Below are 18705 nucleotides of genomic sequence, written 5' to 3'. Positions count from 1 at the left end.
AACATGTGGCATTTATTTGGGTATAAAAATGAAATTTACAATCAGATATGAAGCTACTTTGTTTTAAGCTCCACTCTATGGCCATTGTTACTCAGCCAAGAAAAGCAATTAGAGAGCTACTGTAAAATGTAGTCATACATCACCACCATTATTATACCATCTGCAGTGCGACGCCATCTGTTGGCCAGTAGTTAGTTAACAGAGTCTGGGCCACTTTTTTATGAGCTCAGGGGTGTGTCACATGCACAACACCTGCACTTGCCTTTCATAACAGCATGAATCACTTTTTTTTTTTTTTTTTGTCGCTGTATGCTGGGTATGCATAATAAAAATGTTACTTGAGAATATTCACACATCATGCCTGGATGCAGAATGTTACATTTATATAGCAGTGAATTAGTGAACTTGCAAGAAAGCACATTAAGTAGCTGACATTCATATAAAAAGGATTAACTGTACCGTCATGGCAGCATCCTGGAAGACACACTCCAGTGTGTTATGCGAGCATATTCCACTGCTATTAATTTCACTTTGAGCAGTTTTGCCTCAGCATGAGACCATTTTTTAAAACTAAAATAAGCACTCTAATTCCACAAGGGTATAGAATGATTTTGAGATAAATTGTAATTATATTGGCAAAATGTCAACCTCGTGAAAATAATACTTTCCTAATGATAACACAGAGGAATCCTTTGTGATGTTGTGTCCTGGTTGAAAATGTGATAATGTGATATTTGCACATTGACTATTCTCGTATTGTGTAGGTGTTATCGTGACATTTAATGTCTCCAGTAACAATCAAAGTACAGGCAGTGATAACAGAAGAGCACTTGAGGCTTCTTTTTTTTGCCACACAATGCTTACCTACCGTTTAATTTTGTAATTAACATACATGAATCTTAAGCTCATCTTAATTGAATTGCGTTGATTTTAATTAAGGGCTATTTTAAAGCTGTAATGGGACACACCACTATCACTCTTTGTCTGATAAATGCAGGGGGCAGGGTAAATGAACATGCCTCTCCTTTAATGAAAATCAAGAGATGTGCATTAATAATGTTTGAGGTAGAGACTCTAAAAAAAAACTTCAACAGACACGCTGCGTTGCTGTAAAGTATGTCACTGCAGGTGATGTTTGACATGCAATGAACAAAAGAAATAAGATTTAAAAAAAATAAAAAAATAAAATAAACATGTGACTTTGTCCTCCCAGGATTTGGACTGATTCCTTTCTCTCATCTCCTTGCTCCTGTTCTATCATGATTGATAGAAAAGTGTACAGCTATATTAGACAGAGGACACAGCATATTTCTAGAAATGGTAATAACAGGAGAGGTGCTTTTGTCACACAGATTTAAATCAAAGTAACGGACCATTAGTGCTCTGTGGAAATCTCTGCTCCAGGAGGTGAGGAGAATATCAAAGGTGAACAGTTTCACTTGAAAGAATAGTCCAAATACATATGACATTACAATTTAATGAGCCACATGTCTCTGGATGTAATCATAGTGATACCCATGCTGTGCAGGCTGTATGAGATGCATTGCGATTCACTGGTACTGTGCTGCTTCACCGCAGAGGCTTTGGCAATGTGCAGGCGTTGAACACACTGTGTAATATCATCTCAATGTCATCCCAGAGATTATCGTGAAATAGCTTTGAAATTACTGATGAAACTGAAAGCGTGAACTAATAATAGCATGAGAAAATAATGCTTCATCAACTCAGCAGATGGAAACGAATGATCAAGGGAACAGGCTGTGAGTGCTGGTTTAAATGGGTGAAAAAAAAGATCCCATAGATATCATCAGTGTGTGTAGTTCAGTGTATTATTTTGTGATGAACTGTTGATGAAGTGGAGTTTACTATTTTTAGTGAGCCCACTTTCCCTAAGCGTTCCTCGTCAGCTTCAGCTTCAGCTAATCATTTTATATCGTTCTTGCAGAATTTCAAATAACCTCTGTAGTGACCTTGTTACATTCAATCAAAGGTGTTTGCGTGGGTTTAGAGTATAAATAGAGCAATCCAGTGTGTAATTCCAGCAACATCTCCACTCAAATCACATGAAATATTGTATTCTAAACTGCTGATGCTACTGGAAAGTCCCTCTATCATTTAATCAGTAGTGGTAATGGCAATTCTAGGTATCAACATTTGCTTTTTGTCAAATACGAATTCCAGGCCAACATATTCATTTTGAACTAGAAGCAATCCTAATTAAAGATATATACAATTAATTTCTCACCAAATGTTAATTCTTGATATCAACAATTTCTTACTCATGGAAGTATTCATAATAGATATCTGTAACTAAATACAACTTGTCAACTTTTACTATTCTCTTCTGTTCAAAGATATCTGTAATTTCAGTTCGACTTGCTGTAACTCCAAGTCGACATATCCAGAATGCAATTTGGACTTACAATTCTAATTAATGATATCTACAATTCTCACTAATTGAAATGTCCTATTGTTACTACAGTGTCACAGATAACACTAGTGCCATTGCACTCAAAATTCTGACGAGTAAAAATTAAATTACTGATATGTCGGCTTGCAGTTGTAACAAGTGGGGCGTCCCAACAGCACAGTTGGTAGAGTGTGCGCTCCGTGTAGAGGCTGTGACCTCGCTGCAGTGTTCCAGCGTTGGATTGTAACCTGTGGCCCTTTAGTGCATTACGGCATTGAATGTTAGATATAAAAAAAATAATTTCCACTAGCTAAAATGTCTTCTGATGAACTGTGCACACATACCTGAAAGGAATATGTCAATTTTTTTTGAAAGTTCATCGACATGACTTAATTAAAAACAGACCAATGGCTTTGCATTATGACACCTATCTGCAATGGCTTGTTGATATGTGCGGTGTGTTTTGATGTGTATCGGAAATCCAACTGTATTATCTGAAATGGGAAATTGCATTTCCACCAGTCGCAGTCCTTTTTCCAGCATGTGAAAAATCAATGAGATACCTGAAATCATTATTCTTACTGGTGAGAAAGGAATTACTACGCAGCGAGTCAGCCCTACTGATAAAATGTGAAAAGAAATGTCTTAACTAGGATGGATTCTTCCATCACCCAGCTTCAGTGCACAAGAGTTAAAATACAGACTAGTCCATTCTTCTTGATTCTCAGGCAATGGCATCAAAACTTGATACATTAATATTTTAGCAAATGTAACACTCTTTTATTTTTAAATAGCCGAACTACAAATATCCCACATCACACTTTCCATCCAAAAGAAGTGTGAAGATACACTTGCCAATAGCTCTGTTTTTTTTGTTTTTTGTCTTGTTTTTTTACAGTGTTTAAGTGTTTTCTTTTGGGTTTTTCCATTTTGCAGGTTGGCCGTCCTCTGGTCAGCAGTGCCCTTGTATTCTGAACGGCAGAGAGGCAGTGGGAGGACTCATGGTCTGCTGGTCTTCACCATGCCCTGCTGGTTCCTGCTGCAGGGAATGAGAGATGCTTTGGCACCATGATGATGATGTCTTCGCCATGGTTACTGACTGTTTGGAAAACAAATCTGTTTATTCCCACTAGACCAACACTAAGCCGTCAATACTTGCTAAAGAAAAAAAAAATGCTTGTTTCTGTAACCAGCGGGAATTCAGCCTTTAGGCAAATAATCAGGCAGTTTCAAAAGGTTGAGCTGCCTGATGTAAAACATCTTTTTATCTGTTTTATTGAATTAATTTTACTGCAGTGGATTACTCTAAAGTAGGTTGCATTTAATTTGTTCTTTAAGGATGTTGAATAGCTGTTGAATATTGCACGGTGAGCAAATGCTGGTAGATTGACTTTGACTTCAACGGCTTGGAGGAGCTTACAGTTTGAGCATCGATCAGAGCAGACCATGGATTCACACTTGTAGATAATGTAATGAAGCAGATGTGATGCTAAAGCTCCCAGAAGATAAAGCAAAGCAACCAATGTCATGATTGATCAGTTGTAAATGAGGGTAGGACTGGGCAATATAATAATATTATATCGTTGTCAAATATGAGGCTGGTCGGATTTGGATTTTTGCTATAGATAAATCGTGATATGTCAAGTGTTGTTTTTTTCAACCTGGTTTTAAAAGTTGCATTACAGTAAATGTGATGTAATTTTTCTGAACTTATCAGACGGTTCTACCTGTTCTAATATTTGTCTTGGTTGGTTATTATATCAAAAAATCAAAAATATCACTCTGTTAATATTTTGTGAAAGTATTCATCCCAACAATATTGTCACAATATCGATATTTAGATTTGATTGCTGCCTAGCACAAGTATTCATTGAGTAACTCAGCGGAGATTCCAAAATATTGAGATATATATTATGCATTACGATATAGCGTAAATAAAATGTTTGAAAAAGGACTTGTTTTGCCATAGCACACTGTTGCGAAGGAATTTTTAAACATATGTATGTGTCCTATTTATATTACACAAATGTAAATTAGTTTGTATTTCATTATAATCTCACACAAATCAAGTTCGTGCTATGCGTCTATATTAGAAACATTGTGAGGAAATGTATTGTTTTATTGAACATTTATTTAATTTTTGTCCTTTTCTAACGAGTTAGCTTTTTTAAGAAATAATCTATTTTTCCTCTTCCATAAGATTCTAGAACAAGACTTTCAATCAACACATTCAACTCATATGGCTGTGACTTCCAAAAGGATAACAGCAAGCGAAACTTGGCTGAACAACACAACAGTCAGAATGGTGTTTGCACAGACTGGGTGAGAGAGAGGGCATGTGTGTGTCCATCTGTCATAACTTGTTCATAGCAGTTCTTTTGCTTATTGATTTTCTCAATATATCTCCTCGGTTTCATGTTCTGTCTCTTTTCTACTCCCTTTCTGCTGATCGAACTCATGTCCCTGCTGCCTTCGTCTCGGCTGCTCGTTTAAGGCCCTCCGGGTTGTTTTGTTTTCATGGTGGCATAATGATGTCAGATCTGTAACATTAGAAATACAGTATGTACATATGCCAGTGTTTACTGCAAATCTCGAACTTAGTTATAACAGTTTCATGATCACATTATTGAAGGATAACTTACACATTAGAGCGGGCATGTCCAAACTATTCCACAAAGGGCCGTGTGGCTGCAGCACACAGTTTAACCAATCAACTCTCTGAAGACTGAGATCAGTTGAGTAAATGAGTCAGGTTTGGTGTGCTGCTGCTTGGTTGAAAAGAAAACCTGCAGCCACACGACCCTTTGTGGAAAAGATTGGACATGCCTGCATTAGTGTGTTTACAGGTCTATGAAAGTACTACTACATGTAAAAAAAAACAAATTACTAGAACCTTTTTGTGGCTCCAGGAAGCTACAGTGATATGACTCAGTGGCTAAATTGGGCATCAGTCCACAAAATAAAATAAAAAAAAAGGTGCTATTTATGGTTTTGCTGGTTCAATTTTGATTATTTGTTTCTAAAATGTCCAGAGTGAGTTAGACAGAATTCTTTTTCCTTTTCAAAACCTATTGCTCACATTACCCGCAGTGCAGCTTAGCCACTCAGTGGCATCACTGTAGGCAATCAATCAAATTTCATGAGCTTCTGCTAGAGCAACAAAATTCAACTCTTTTCACATATGCTGTACTATTCCCCAAGACCTGTGAACATACTTTGATGTGTAAAATTGGTGAACTTATCCTTTAAGTTTGATTTTGTTCATAAATACCTTGGCTGCCTCGTGTTATTCACAGACTTCGCTTGCTGCAGTAATCATACATCTGGAGCAGACACTTGCCTAACAAACTGATTTATAATATTCTCTTAGATCTTCAACTGCAAGTAAATGATTCACTCTCATGTTGTCTTGATTCTCCCTGAATGATGTGATGTGTCTAATTACAACTCAATTATCTGAATTATCAATGTAGAAAATGCGACAATCTCATGTAAGTTTTAAACACCCTTCTCAGAGCTTGGCTTTTCTGTCACGATTACAGTCTTTGTAATTAAACGGGTTTTGTCTGCTCATGGATCATTGCTTTCAGCTGATTAAGGACTGATAGGGAGGACTACATAAATCAAAGACAACCAACCCAACTAATTAGCTACCCTAACTATTACATCCACTAACAACCGCTGGAGGTGGTTTCTCTTACATAATCAACTTCATTATTAAATTCTGTCATTGTAGCTCATAATGGATCCCATCTGATTGCAAACCTGCAAAGCATAGTGGGAGAAAAGGCATTATGTGTCATTAAATCTTCTCTAATGCCATATTTGAATGGAACGGCGATACAGGAAGTTTATAAGCGCTGCTATAGGTGAAAACAAACTTACAGCTATTTTTTAGGTGCCTGTTCCCAAGGGCAAACAGGGGGCTGGTTCATTTCAATTACTGAGTCTGGTGAAACACTTGGCTGGCTCGATTCTAATTTGTCTTTATATCAATTAATAAACCTTGACAGCAACATTACATCAAGGTACAAACTATAAGTATGAAGGACATGCTGCATTTAATGGTTAAATTACAGAATTCTACATTGACATTGTGTGAATACAAAACAAGTCCATCCCCCCCTGCGAGCAACACTCCGGACACAAAGCCAGAGAGATAATCCACTAACAGCAAAAAATCTGTGGCAATTGTCTGCGCCGAGTAAAGATTGTGCCCTCAAAGGGTTCACCTTCAGAGTGGGGCTATTATGTTTCGCCTGATATGGGCCTGATGCTAATCACTGTGGATTGTATTTTATGCCTTAAGGCAGGAAAATGTGCTGATGAGAGCCCCACAATAAATGAACCTTATCACCTAATGGCATCTTGGCCCACCCTGTGACTTACTGAAAAAGCCCTTGCTAAATGTCACGGGCAGGCAGAGTGCACATGTGAGATAATTAGAGAGGAATGAATGATCCACAGATGGATTGGTCAGTCATCATTATTGCTGATAGAAAACCCAGGGGTCTCGTGGAAACACTATCAGAGATTTCAAAATACCACTCTCATTTTTAAGCGCTGAAGATATCTGAGTCGGTTCACATATGTAATGATTAGAAACGTAAAACTTTTGGGCACTGACCTCAGCAGAGGGGAAATGTGAAAAGTCCAGCCTTGTTAACATTAATTTATCCTGCATATGTATTACACTTGTGGCTATAAAACCTATGCCCCAAAAAACTAAAGTATTTAAAACAGTTTTCCATCTAATTGTTGCGTATGTTCATTGTTTGGGGTCACATTTAATGCAATGCAAGGTTTTCTCTATCATGTTGAGTCAATGTGTATAAATCAAATAGCTAAATGTGGGATTTGTTTCAGGAAACGAAAAGACCAACTCAAAATGCATTACTTTTCAGTATAATACTTGTTTTTTTAATGTATATATGATAAGCTTCAAGCACATTGTTTTTATGCAAAAGTTCCCCTCAGCTTTCTTTGTAATAATTCAGAAAACACATGAGGTTTGTGGATGAGTCAGTTTATTTTGATCAGTTTTAGGCAAATAGTTTTTGGAGCTTACGTCGCGTAACAGAGCTCTGAACACATTTCTCCATTTGAAAAAAGTCCTCACAGTGCAGCACTGAAGCCCTGCTGTGTGAGGTAATGGCAGTAAAAATGCATCTTCTGTGACTTTTGATGTCAATCTTTTAAACAATAAAATGTTGCTGTACTGATTTTTTTTTTTCTTCACAACACTGAGCAGACAAAGTAATCACTAATTATACACACACTTAAAAGCTGCCAGGTGACTAATTAAGAACACATAATTCCTGGAAGTGTTCAATTTCACAATAGATATCTTTTCATCCTTGTTAATAAGTAATTTATGAGGCTTGTCGAGCAGAAATCAATCTAGGAAATTCTTCAAGTGCAAAAGCAGAAGTTGGTGATATGCAAATACCTTTGACACAGAGATTTGGGACATTATACTTTTAATTAAATTATGTCTAATTTACTTTAATCATCTTCATATGAGTGATGAAGAATTGTGAAAATGTATCATTAAAATTAACCAACAGTAAGCAAGGTATATAACAGAGTGCTAGCCGTACATCCATCCAGAGAATCATGATGGGTGAGCTCTGACGTGCATATATTTGAATATAAGCTATAGGCTCTGTAAGTTTATAAGAGAGCGTTAGAGTTATTTTCCAAAAGCAAAAGCGTCAGCCACTTTAGCTTCAACTGTTCTACTACTATATATCAAACTTTCTGGTCAGAATCACAGATTATGAAAGTGATAAGAGGGTAATTATCACAGTGTTGCAAAGAGGTTTTAATGGTAATTGTCCACTAATTAACCCTGCAGGGTGAACACAAATCTTCACATATAAATCAAAGATTTTTCTGGCACTATATGAGGGCTGTAATAGAGTTAATCTTTACTCTGTGATATTGAGATAATCGCACCAATCAAATACTTGAATGTGTTTGTGTGTGTGTGTGTGTTTTTAGGATGGAAACGCCCTGTAGAGCAGGGCTAAGTAGGCAATCACTCATAGTGAGTAACGGCAGAGGTGAAATGTAAGTAAACTGTGTGAATGTGCATGGCCACCCAAGTGCCAGATGCTGCGAGCCAGTGCCAACATGGCATGTGAGTGACTCATTAAATCAGAAGAGCGAAATCCATTGGCCTTTCTCTGATGCCTCTGTCGCTCATTCAAACCAGCAGCACTTCTGCCCGAGACTTTCTTCGATCAGGGAAAGCAGCCAGCTGGGACAGTTCCCGATTCATTATTTGCCTGAAAAAATAAATAATTAAGGATTTAAAAAAAAAAAAAAAAAAAAAAAAAATAGCATTGAGAATAGGACCATGGGGAGGCAGCTATGGTATTAGAGAAAGGAAAACAGTTTCCTGTAAGCAGCAGATTATGAAAACATTAAGCAACAATTACCGTAATGAGAGTTATTGAAGCGGCAAGGTAGGAGACAAGCTGTGTGCATCTGGTTGCTGCATCTGGTTGCAGTGGCAGAGCATCCAAAGGGGCAGGCGGGGAGGCATCCATTTGTTACGGCCATTCCTTCCCTGTGGATGGAGAAATGACATGTCAGTAATTGTCATGTACTCAAAATGATCTCACAGGCTGCATTATGATGCATGCACTGCGATGGATACTAAGTGCTCTGTCAGAAATGTTGTTCGGGGTAAATTGAGGGAATGGCTTTCAGTGGGCAATTCGTGTCTTTCCTGCTGTGTTAAGAGATGAGCACAAGATAGATATTGTCAATTCCTGATCGGACTCAAATGTTCATCCTTTAGTTTGGCAGAAGCAGCCAAAGGCAGCAGCCAAACATTACTCGGCATCAAACCTATACAGAAATGTTACTCAGCTAATCTCAACTAATTTAAGTTTACCTTTATTTGAAGCATAATGTCTGCCGCTTCAGAACCATTTTGATTGGGATTATATTATTAGATATACAACAGAGTGGGGTTTTGTACAGCTTGTGCCAGAATGAATGCTGTCACTGCACACTGTACATGTACAATGTTCAGCAAACCACAGATATGTTGAAACTTTATGTTTCTTATGTACTACTTCACATTCCTTTTAGTTCACTATTTCAGTTTTTTGTTGTCATGCCCCTATCCATGAAAAAGTGTTTTCCTTCCTGAGTTGAACGTTCGAGCTTCACTGTGTAGAATGATGCATGTGCAGAGGTTGACACATTCATTGCTGAAAATTGCACATTCTGTATTTTTTTTAATAAGGCAGAAGGAATATGTACCATTTTAAGGTAAAAAAAAAACATGTCTAACTCACATCAGAGATTTCTTTTCATTCTTAAATGTCGTCCTCACTAAAGGCACACCTTCCTCTCTGATACGATGTGATGATCACAATAAACTGACATTGTGTCTTGTATTCATTTTGTGTTGCATGCATACCCACTTCCAGGTTTGTCACCAGCGATTTAGCGTACAATATTGAATCCTGCCCTCACTGCACCCAGAGGCCCATTTAATCAGGGAGTGGGATTAAGGCTGAGCAGCCCAACCTAGACGAGACGTACAGTAACGTGACTCTCTACTAGGGACTCAAGATGGATGGGCTGGGCTATAGTCTGGATGGAACGCCTCCATTGGGCTGTTTGGCCTGGTGGAGCCCATCAATCAGGGCGGCACCAGAGGTCTGGGCTGAGGCTGTGTAATGATGCGAACACCATGTGGCCAAGCCATCCCTGGCTGCTCAGGTGTAAGGGTCTGCCCTGTCCACCAGTCCTCTCAGCTCCTTCACCACTATCATCCATCAAATACTGACCGGATTTGTGGCATGCAACAGATTTCAGAAGGTTTGATTTAAAAAGACAACTTCAATTCAAACTGTAAATGGAGTTCAAAATTAAATACGCTGTAATGGTAATAGGAACTTTATCATATACCTATATATATATATATATATATATATATATATATATATATATATATATATATATATATATATATATATATATATATATTTTTTTTTAATCTTGAGTGTAGACCTGTGGTAGAAGTTAAAAATTCCAAGAATTAATCCATCAAATTTGTTTCTTGTTCTTGGAAAATAATTCATGGGAGCTTGGGTGCATGACATAAAGCACACTGTATTTGTATTTCTAATCTTTAAACCAAATGGCAGAGGTGAAGACCAGACAGATCGCTTTCCCTAATAGCTGTCGAACAGGAAGTTGCCATTAGCCATTTTTTATGTGCCTCATACTTAGGGCAGCGTGGACACTTCCATCTTTCTATAAAGTTCATTAAAGGACATATTTTATTACACATTATGTGCTTTATACCCCTCACACAAACATATTATGCTCCTGGATGAAGGTGGCCTTATGAGTCCCATAAAGCAGGCCTCATGAATATGATTGTAAAAGCTGCTGCTCAGTATGGACTCAGTGTGAAGGGAAGGTCATTTGGTAGAAAGCATGCACTGCAAAAATGTATGCTTATAAAGATGCCTTTGGTGGAGTTTCCAAGCTGCTGAAATACCTCTGCTGCAGCCTAATGGACTTCTTTCCCCCACTGGAAACAATATCTGGGTTGGATTTCAGTATGTTATGGGACTGAATTAAGGTAAACCAATTCTTTGGTCAAGGATTTGTTTCATGCTGCCATGAGGTGGGCAACACTCTGCCCCCAATGGACCTGAAATTCCATTATGAGCACGGTGCGCAATTATTTTTTGGTTTCGTTGCCATCATAAATTGAGTGTGCATGTGACCCCATACGAGGGTAAATGAGCATCAGTAAGTGGCATATGAATCCTGCTCTTGTCTCCTGCTTGTTCATTTAACTGCATGCAAGACCTTTTGGTATTTGTATTTCCATGAATGTAATAATGAAGGATGTTGAATCAACTAAGCATTTTCCATTTGTCTTATGTAATCAATGTCGAATGATTTTTTTTAAAAAGGCAGCATGTGTGGAAGGCTGATAATTGCTTTTTGTTCTTCACTGATGATTACTAGGTTATGGAGGCATAGCAATTTCTGATTAAAACCTCAAATTGGATTTGAAAACTGGAATTCGAGGTGTGAGCAGGGGCTCTGCACAATGCATTTTATATGGATTTTAAATTCTGTTCTTTCTACTGAATTTCAGGAAATCATTAAGAAGTATGCTTTTAAAGGGGTTATTAATTTGATATTGATTGTTTCATTTACATGAAGAGGGATTTCACACTCTTCTAAAATTGAATGAGTAATATCCCCTCAAATCCTTGTAAGCCTTTAAACCCCAGAGAAAGAATGTTTCCTGATAGAGTTGCAGCACCTCCGCTGCCTATTTTTTCCATGTCACATCTTGTTAATCTCACCCATATTTGGGCATCTAATCAGTGAGACCTTACTGAGTGAACTTCATAATTAAAGAATGCATTATTATTCCAACTTTAATTACATAACTACATAACTTTGTTTTAATTAAAAATACCCATCCCCAATGGGAGCAGGGTTCGAGTTGCTTTTGCATGCAAGAGGGTAAAAGCAATTTCTTACCCTGCGCAAGCTTGATTATTCTAAAGTTCACCAACCCACATTTCAGGAAGTATTCCTGACCTTGAAAAAAAAGTGAACGACAATGATGGCCACATCTCTCTACCTATCACAGCATGCAAATTGCAAAACTGCATGCTCCATTACTGCTTGTATCTCCTCATAGCATTTCACATTTTCGATACCATGTCGAGGTATAAAAAGGGCTCACGGCCACTGTAATCTGGGGGTTAATAGCAGCCTTTTATAAAGGGTGCTGAGGGTGAACGTCCTTTTTGCAAGAAGAGGGTCAATGTCCAGAGCTTATTAAGATGTGTTGCCAAGACATAATGGGGTTCCAGCACATTACATACACCTCTCTATGTCATTAGGTTTTGTCAGGCATAAAAACACTCATTTTACTAATATGGACAAACCATTCTTCATTGGCATGGTAATGATCAGGGAACTGAGTGCAGTCCAATCAAGTCATCACTATGTCATGGATGACCAGTCTCATTTGCCATACCACCATAGATGGCACTGTTGCACTGCTGACAGGCTGAGTGACAGCCCGCTGATGTGCCAGTCAGGGAGCACAGATTGTGGTGTCACTCCAGATTTGTGCATTTGCTGAAAAGCTGTGATGCCAGATTAGCGGTTAAACAATCAATACTGAAAAGCTATCAGGCAAATAAAACCCTCAGCTCATTTATCTGTTCTCTTTTAAAGAGACAAACTGCATCTGGTTTTGCTGCAGTATGATAAAGCAAAAGAATATGTTAAGTTATAAAATGATGTAATTACAACCACACCTGGAGGGTTTCATGGTGTGTTTGGCCGGCGTGGAAACAGAAAAAAAAAAGGAAATTACAAATAAGAAGGACTGAGGCACTTTGTCTTCATTTCCAGTAAAGCTTCAGGTGCTTATTTGCTGTGAATTATACAGAAAATATGAGATGTCATTCACCTTGACAAGACTATTTTCTGCCCTGCCATTCCAACCGTGCAAGTTAAACACAGTCATATGGAATCTTTTATTATTCATGCAACATGTGTTGATTGTCAATTCAATACTTTATTCTGAGATTTGAAATGTCAAATGTAAGTTATTTCAAGACATTATCATTCAAAAAAGCTAAATCAGTAGATGTAATTAAAAAATACATGAGTCAATATTATCTCCAGATACAGCATATCAATAATATCTCATATTAAGATCCACATTTATTCCACGGTATTTTATTAAACCCAGTAAAATGAAGCTCGCAGGCACTTATTGTGAAATATATTGAGACAATAATTTCCGTTAAATGAACACCATCAGTTTTGACCCTGGTTTGTACAATCACAGATTATCCGAAATGGATTTTTGAGCCTTCATAGATAAATACACTGTGTCCTTCTGTGGGTGTTAGGCTGCATTACTGTGCGGTGGAGATGAGAATTAGAGCAGAGTTTCAAAAGGATATAAGGCACTTCACGACCACTAGCTACTGAGGCGAACAGCCTACACATGGCAGGCCACACAGACCTTCACCAGGGCTGTGGGTCTGTCTGGTGGCTCTCCAATTTAACAAAGTGATGTTTTAATGAGCCTGGCTCCAAGGGACAGAAATGCTATTCTCATTTGAGTTCCTCGCTGAAAAAAAATACAATCCTGAACACCTGCTAGTGAATAAATGCATGGTAATGGCAACAACAACATACTATAGCAAGCTGACAGAGAAAATCATCTTGTTGTCCTCATCATCAGTTTGTTACATCTAAATGAAGCAGTAATTGTAATATTGAACCTACTCATTAAATACAACGAGGGTAAGACTGGCATTTCAGTTTGGAAACAAAATAAGAATTGTAAATTGAATATTGATGTAATGACATTCTGAATTACAATGAATGCAAAGCTATGAAAACATGGAGCTACCGTCCCTTGCAGTTTGGCTGATAAGGATTACCTCTTTACCACAGCCGTAACAAGCATATCAAGCGGGCGACTTGGCTCCTTTTCAGAGTATCTCTCCACTCTGATGTACACGATCACACAGAAGTGGGATGTGTTCGGAGATCAAGTATGCCTATACTCATACACTGTGAGACTGGCCTCATTAAGGCCAGAAAGTTCTAGTTAGGAGACTTTATCCATGTCGCGGAGAGTTTATGAAATCTTCCCCCGAATCACATTTGCTGGGGCAAGGCATCACACTGTAAACATCAAAGTTAGTTTTGGGAGATGCTCTCTGCTATGATTAAGACACTGACCCAAGGTTCTTTCGTAAAGTACAAGATTAAATCATTCACTGTGGAGGGACAAATTATTTTCGCCCAAAAGTAGCCAATTAATTTTCAAATTTCGATTTGATCCTTGATATCTTTGAGTTTTCTAAAGGTGTGCTCATCACTTATCTTCAGTGAAGGAACAGAAATGGGGGATAACTAACTATCTGAGGTGCCCTGTAAAAAGACAGAAAGAGAAAATGTTTTGTACCCACCATTGAAATTTGGCAAAAAGGATTCCGGATAGCCATTCATATTGGCACATTTTGCAATGACAACTATGAACCCCCTTGAACTGGATTATTTATAATGTAACACTGAAGTTGTTTAGTTCTTGATTAAGTTGAGATATTTGTTTTTGATTTTCATTTAATGTCATTTAGATATGTTTTCTTCTGCATAATGATGCTGAACGCTGGTTGGAAGGACCCCGTGGGAATTTTTCCCAGACTTTGAATCTTTTGTAATGCCACTAGTAATCTCATAATAGCCTATTTTTACCAGCCTAGTTAACAAAATGTCTTAAAGTGCATGGCAAGGACAGTGGAGATTGGAACACTAATAGTCAATTCCTGAAATATCTTTAAAAAAAACCATCACTGAACTGAATCATCTCCAAGTGCCAAGGAGCTGAACCCTTTCAACCACACTGCACATTTTTTATATTGTCTAAATGCTTTAAAGGTCTAATAACATGCAAATATCTCTTTAGTCTGTATTTCCTCAGGGTATTTTTTAAGAGCTTGCCAAGCAACAGAAAACTGAGTAAGCTGCACATCTTACAACTTATCAAAGCTTATAGTTAAACTTGATGATGAATTTGACATCTGAGTTATGTACGGTAAGCTTGTAGGTCTTCACACCGATCACACCGGGAGCTATTTCACTTCCAGCTGTCATCTTTGCTCTGATAATAAAAGAGACGAGCAGTTTAAGCTACAAGACAGGTTAAAATCGTTGTCATGGTTTGATGGAACCTGGCTAACTTGAGCTAGCTGAGGCTAATTGATAGCTAACACATCTGATGGCACAAACAGTGGCTGGCTTAAAGCCAAGGTCTGTAATGTTGTTCAGAAACACATTTTGTTATACTGGGTGAAATGGTCCTGCTATCCTGAGAGTAGTCAATACATTATGTATTCAGAAAAAGGAAGGAAAATAATCAGACCTCTGTGGCGGCTGCAGGACTGACCAATCCGTGCTTTCGGCCCGAATAGCACGGATTGGTCAGATGCCTTCATGTCCCCGCTGTCCCTCCCACCTCTGCGCATGCGCAAGTTACGTTTCACTGATTCCGGAAGTATTCAGCACACTTCCAGAAATACGGAGTTGCCAGAGAAGACGTTCATTTGGTTACAATTGCAGAGAAAATGCAGCCAGCGTTACCTGTAACAGCTCACCCCGCTAAAAAGACAGGATAAGAAAGCCTGAGGCAGAAATGGCTGCGACGAAAAAGGCTCTGGATAAAGAAAGAAGTCGGACCGAGTCAACATTGGTGTGCCTTTGAGTGGTGGAAAAAAATGGGGCATGTGAAGGACCTGGAAAGTGATGCAGAGGTTGCTCTCCTTCTGTTGGACAGGTAATTACTTGTTTTGTTTCGGGGGGATTTGTTATTTTAATGAAATATGTAAGGTTTGCCAACTTGGCTACGTTTGTAGCTCGTATTAGCCAAATGCTAACGTTAGCGTCTTTGTGTGTTGTTCTTAGCCATGAGAATGGCTAATGAGTCGGCCCAGTTTCCACTGGATACGGCCCGCTGCGTTGCGGCTCCGATCCGGTTTTGCTCCGCCTTCCGGCAGTCCCCACCGGCTGCGGTTTGATTCTGCCACGGTGCAGTATGGTAGACAGTCGGCCTCACTACGTGTGCTAGTGTCAACACGGATTGTTTTATTTTGAAAAGTAACCGGATGTAGTTTGTTATTTCGGCGCTTTTACTTCCTGTCTGCTCCGTACCACTTTAAAATCTTGCTGGCTCTCCAGGATTGTAGATCCTAGCTAATAACTCTATAACGCGCAATGTAGTATGACTGCCAGTTTCCTGAAATAATGGAGTGATTTGTTTCACTGTTGAAACTCAGCAGTGAAATTTCAACTGTTTTTACTATGTATGAGATTGATTTAGCTAATGTTAGCTAAAGTTTTCTGGCTTCTAAATGCTAAAGGTTATTTTCTTTTAAATATTTTTTTCTTCAAGATAAAGAAATGATTAGAAATGTATCCTAATGTGTGCAGGTCAAGGCAGATTTCAGCTTTTGGACTACAGGCTAAGTTGGAGAGGATGTGAGATTTTCAGTGTGTTGAATAATAGCATGATCTCTTGGGTGAGTTTCTGACATGCAAAAACATATCAAATGCCTTGCATGACCTTTATAATCACAATCCTTTTGCAGATATCTTGTTCTCAAACTCCTACTTTTTGCTACATGAAGTTACATAACATTAGAATACCGGTAATCAATATTCAGTTTCTTGTTAAATTGTATCAATCTTGTTTATCAGACTATGATTGTTAATGGGGTTTAATTGACATATTTGCAATACAACTTCATCTTAGATTTTGCTCAGATATGCTCATCCTCACAATCACATCACAGTAGCTTAGTCTTTATTAGAGTCTGTTAACAACCGTCAGTTTTCTCATCAAAAATAATTTACTTTACCTAAAAACAAGAATAAACTATATTTCAGTTATCAGTAAGAGAGCAAAAGCCAACCCCTTCACATTTTCTTTTTAAAAGTCTTCTGCACTGGAACAAAAGGATTTTTTAGGTTCAAGAAATCAACCACAAATTATGTTTTATAAGATTGCCTTGGTTCAAGTCTTAGTGTCAAAAAGTGCAAATAAAACTTTCGCCTGTTAAGTTTTAATAAAGAGTGGGTCTGGTAAAAGATCATTTTTGTTATCATACAGTTATGTTGTTATTTTGCAACATAAAAGAACTAAAACAAGTTTACCATGGATTTGGAATATATCACACCTCATGAACAAGAAAAGGTATTCAGGAAATGGTCAAGTATTATCAGTTGCTTTTTAGAGAACAATCTTTTTTATATTTAAAATTGTAATTCCCGTCTTGTTTTGTGGATTTACATAATTGCAAAATCAGTAAAGAAGAGACTCTTTATTTCTAAGTCTTTGAAATCTTGCAAACATAATTGTGACTGGCTGACAAAATGGTGAAATCTTGACTTCCCGTCTGCTCCTCTGATTTGGATTCCGTGTAAAGTTCTTACCTATCACATTAATGTCAAACAATGGATTATAAAACGCTACAAGATGTCAGTGGTCATTTCAGTACATCACAGAATTAATCAAACGTTTTCTTTTTTTTGTAAAGCTGGGGAGATCTCAAATGTCTCTCTCTAAACTGGGAACAGAAGTTAATCAAATAAAGTGGGATTGGGGATATCAATCATCTGGTCTCTTTGAGGATCCGTGTTGACTGCCAGAGCACAAGTCGTCATTCATTTTCAACCAATCCACTTGATGAATAAACAGCGCGCCTGAGTGTTTGGCACCCAGTTTGCATTAACATAAATTTAATTTCAAGTGAAATATTCCATGCTCACCTTTAATCCAATAGAGCCTCTGGACCTTGTGTTTTGACTGGAACAACAATCTCCACTAAGTGCTTAAGGTGACTAAAATGGGGTTGGCAGACTTTCTTTGACTGCTCAGACACATATTAACATTGTAAATGTTAATTGCATATTGCCAAGGAATGTAAAACAAACTTTAATTAAAAAAGATCTGAGACACATTTCTGAATTTCTCTCAGTGATCAGCACTAATTTCCATGTAAGTTTTGTGACAGTGATATTTGGTACTTCGCAAAAAAATTACTGTGATACATAATGCTAGGTAAGAAAGATTTTAGACAAGGACACCTTGAATTTTTAGGATTACATTTGCTATTGTTTTCATTAAGCTGTGAGCATGGCTGCCATTTTAAATATATATACAGTCAATACATTTCCTTGAATAACCGTCAATTTTCAGTAATAACAGGTTTGACTGACACCTAATATAGTGTACAGTTAATGAAAGATGACATTCTGAGAACTAAATTACCCTGCCATATGAGGCTGTCGTGTTTGGCTGTCATTAAACTTCTGACACTGATATTCGTCGACTTTAGCCAACACACAGATTTGAGCTGCGAATAAAATATCTCTAACTTTCGGTTAAGAGGAGAAAATGTAAAACAATGGAATGCGGTCAAGAGAGAGTCAGACCTAATGTGGAGTGGGTGCTGAAGTGTGTTCTGTTAACAAAATTGTGACCACTCATGAAGGCAGGCACAGGCTGCAGTAGGTGGTAAAAATGACACCCACTGAATTTTCACTGCATCACTGTGTGCAATATAAGCTGCTTAAGAAATGTTACACAAACTATATGTAGGCGGTATGTAGGGTGAATCTCAAACTCAGGCAAGCAGAGGAAGACTACAGAAAATCCTGCAACCAGACATATCATATTTTTGTTAACACACTGCTGACGAAGA

At 37.9% G+C, this 18705-nt stretch overlaps 1 protein-coding gene and 1 long non-coding RNA gene across 5 annotated transcripts in view; one reads left to right on the top strand and one right to left on the bottom strand.

Moving 5' to 3' along the window:
- Positions 1-6550: 6550 nt before the first annotated feature.
- On the bottom strand, positions 6551-15432 carry LOC119030348. The gene is made up of 3 exons (XR_005078243.1): positions 15369-15432; positions 8854-8984; positions 6551-8700 (listed from the first exon to the last, which is right to left on the bottom strand). It is a non-coding gene; the product is annotated as an uncharacterized LOC119030348 (long non-coding RNA).
- A 76-nt stretch (positions 15433-15508) lies between these two features.
- Positions 15509-18705, top strand: part of tenm4 (teneurin transmembrane protein 4) — a 205519-nt gene continuing 202322 nt past the window's right edge. For 3 of the 4 annotated variants that reach the window (XM_037073918.1, XM_037073908.1, XM_037073900.1), the window contains exons 1-2: positions 16119-16305; positions 16433-16521. The gene's annotated coding sequence lies outside the window, so the exon portion shown is untranslated. The other variant, XM_037073890.1, reaches the window with a different exon arrangement.

Source organism: Acanthopagrus latus, chromosome 2 (assembly GCF_904848185.1).
Source record: "Acanthopagrus latus isolate v.2019 chromosome 2, fAcaLat1.1, whole genome shotgun sequence".
NCBI lineage: Eukaryota > Metazoa > Chordata > Actinopteri > Spariformes > Sparidae > Acanthopagrus > Acanthopagrus latus.
This window is presented reverse-complemented; position numbering and strand designations above follow the sequence as displayed.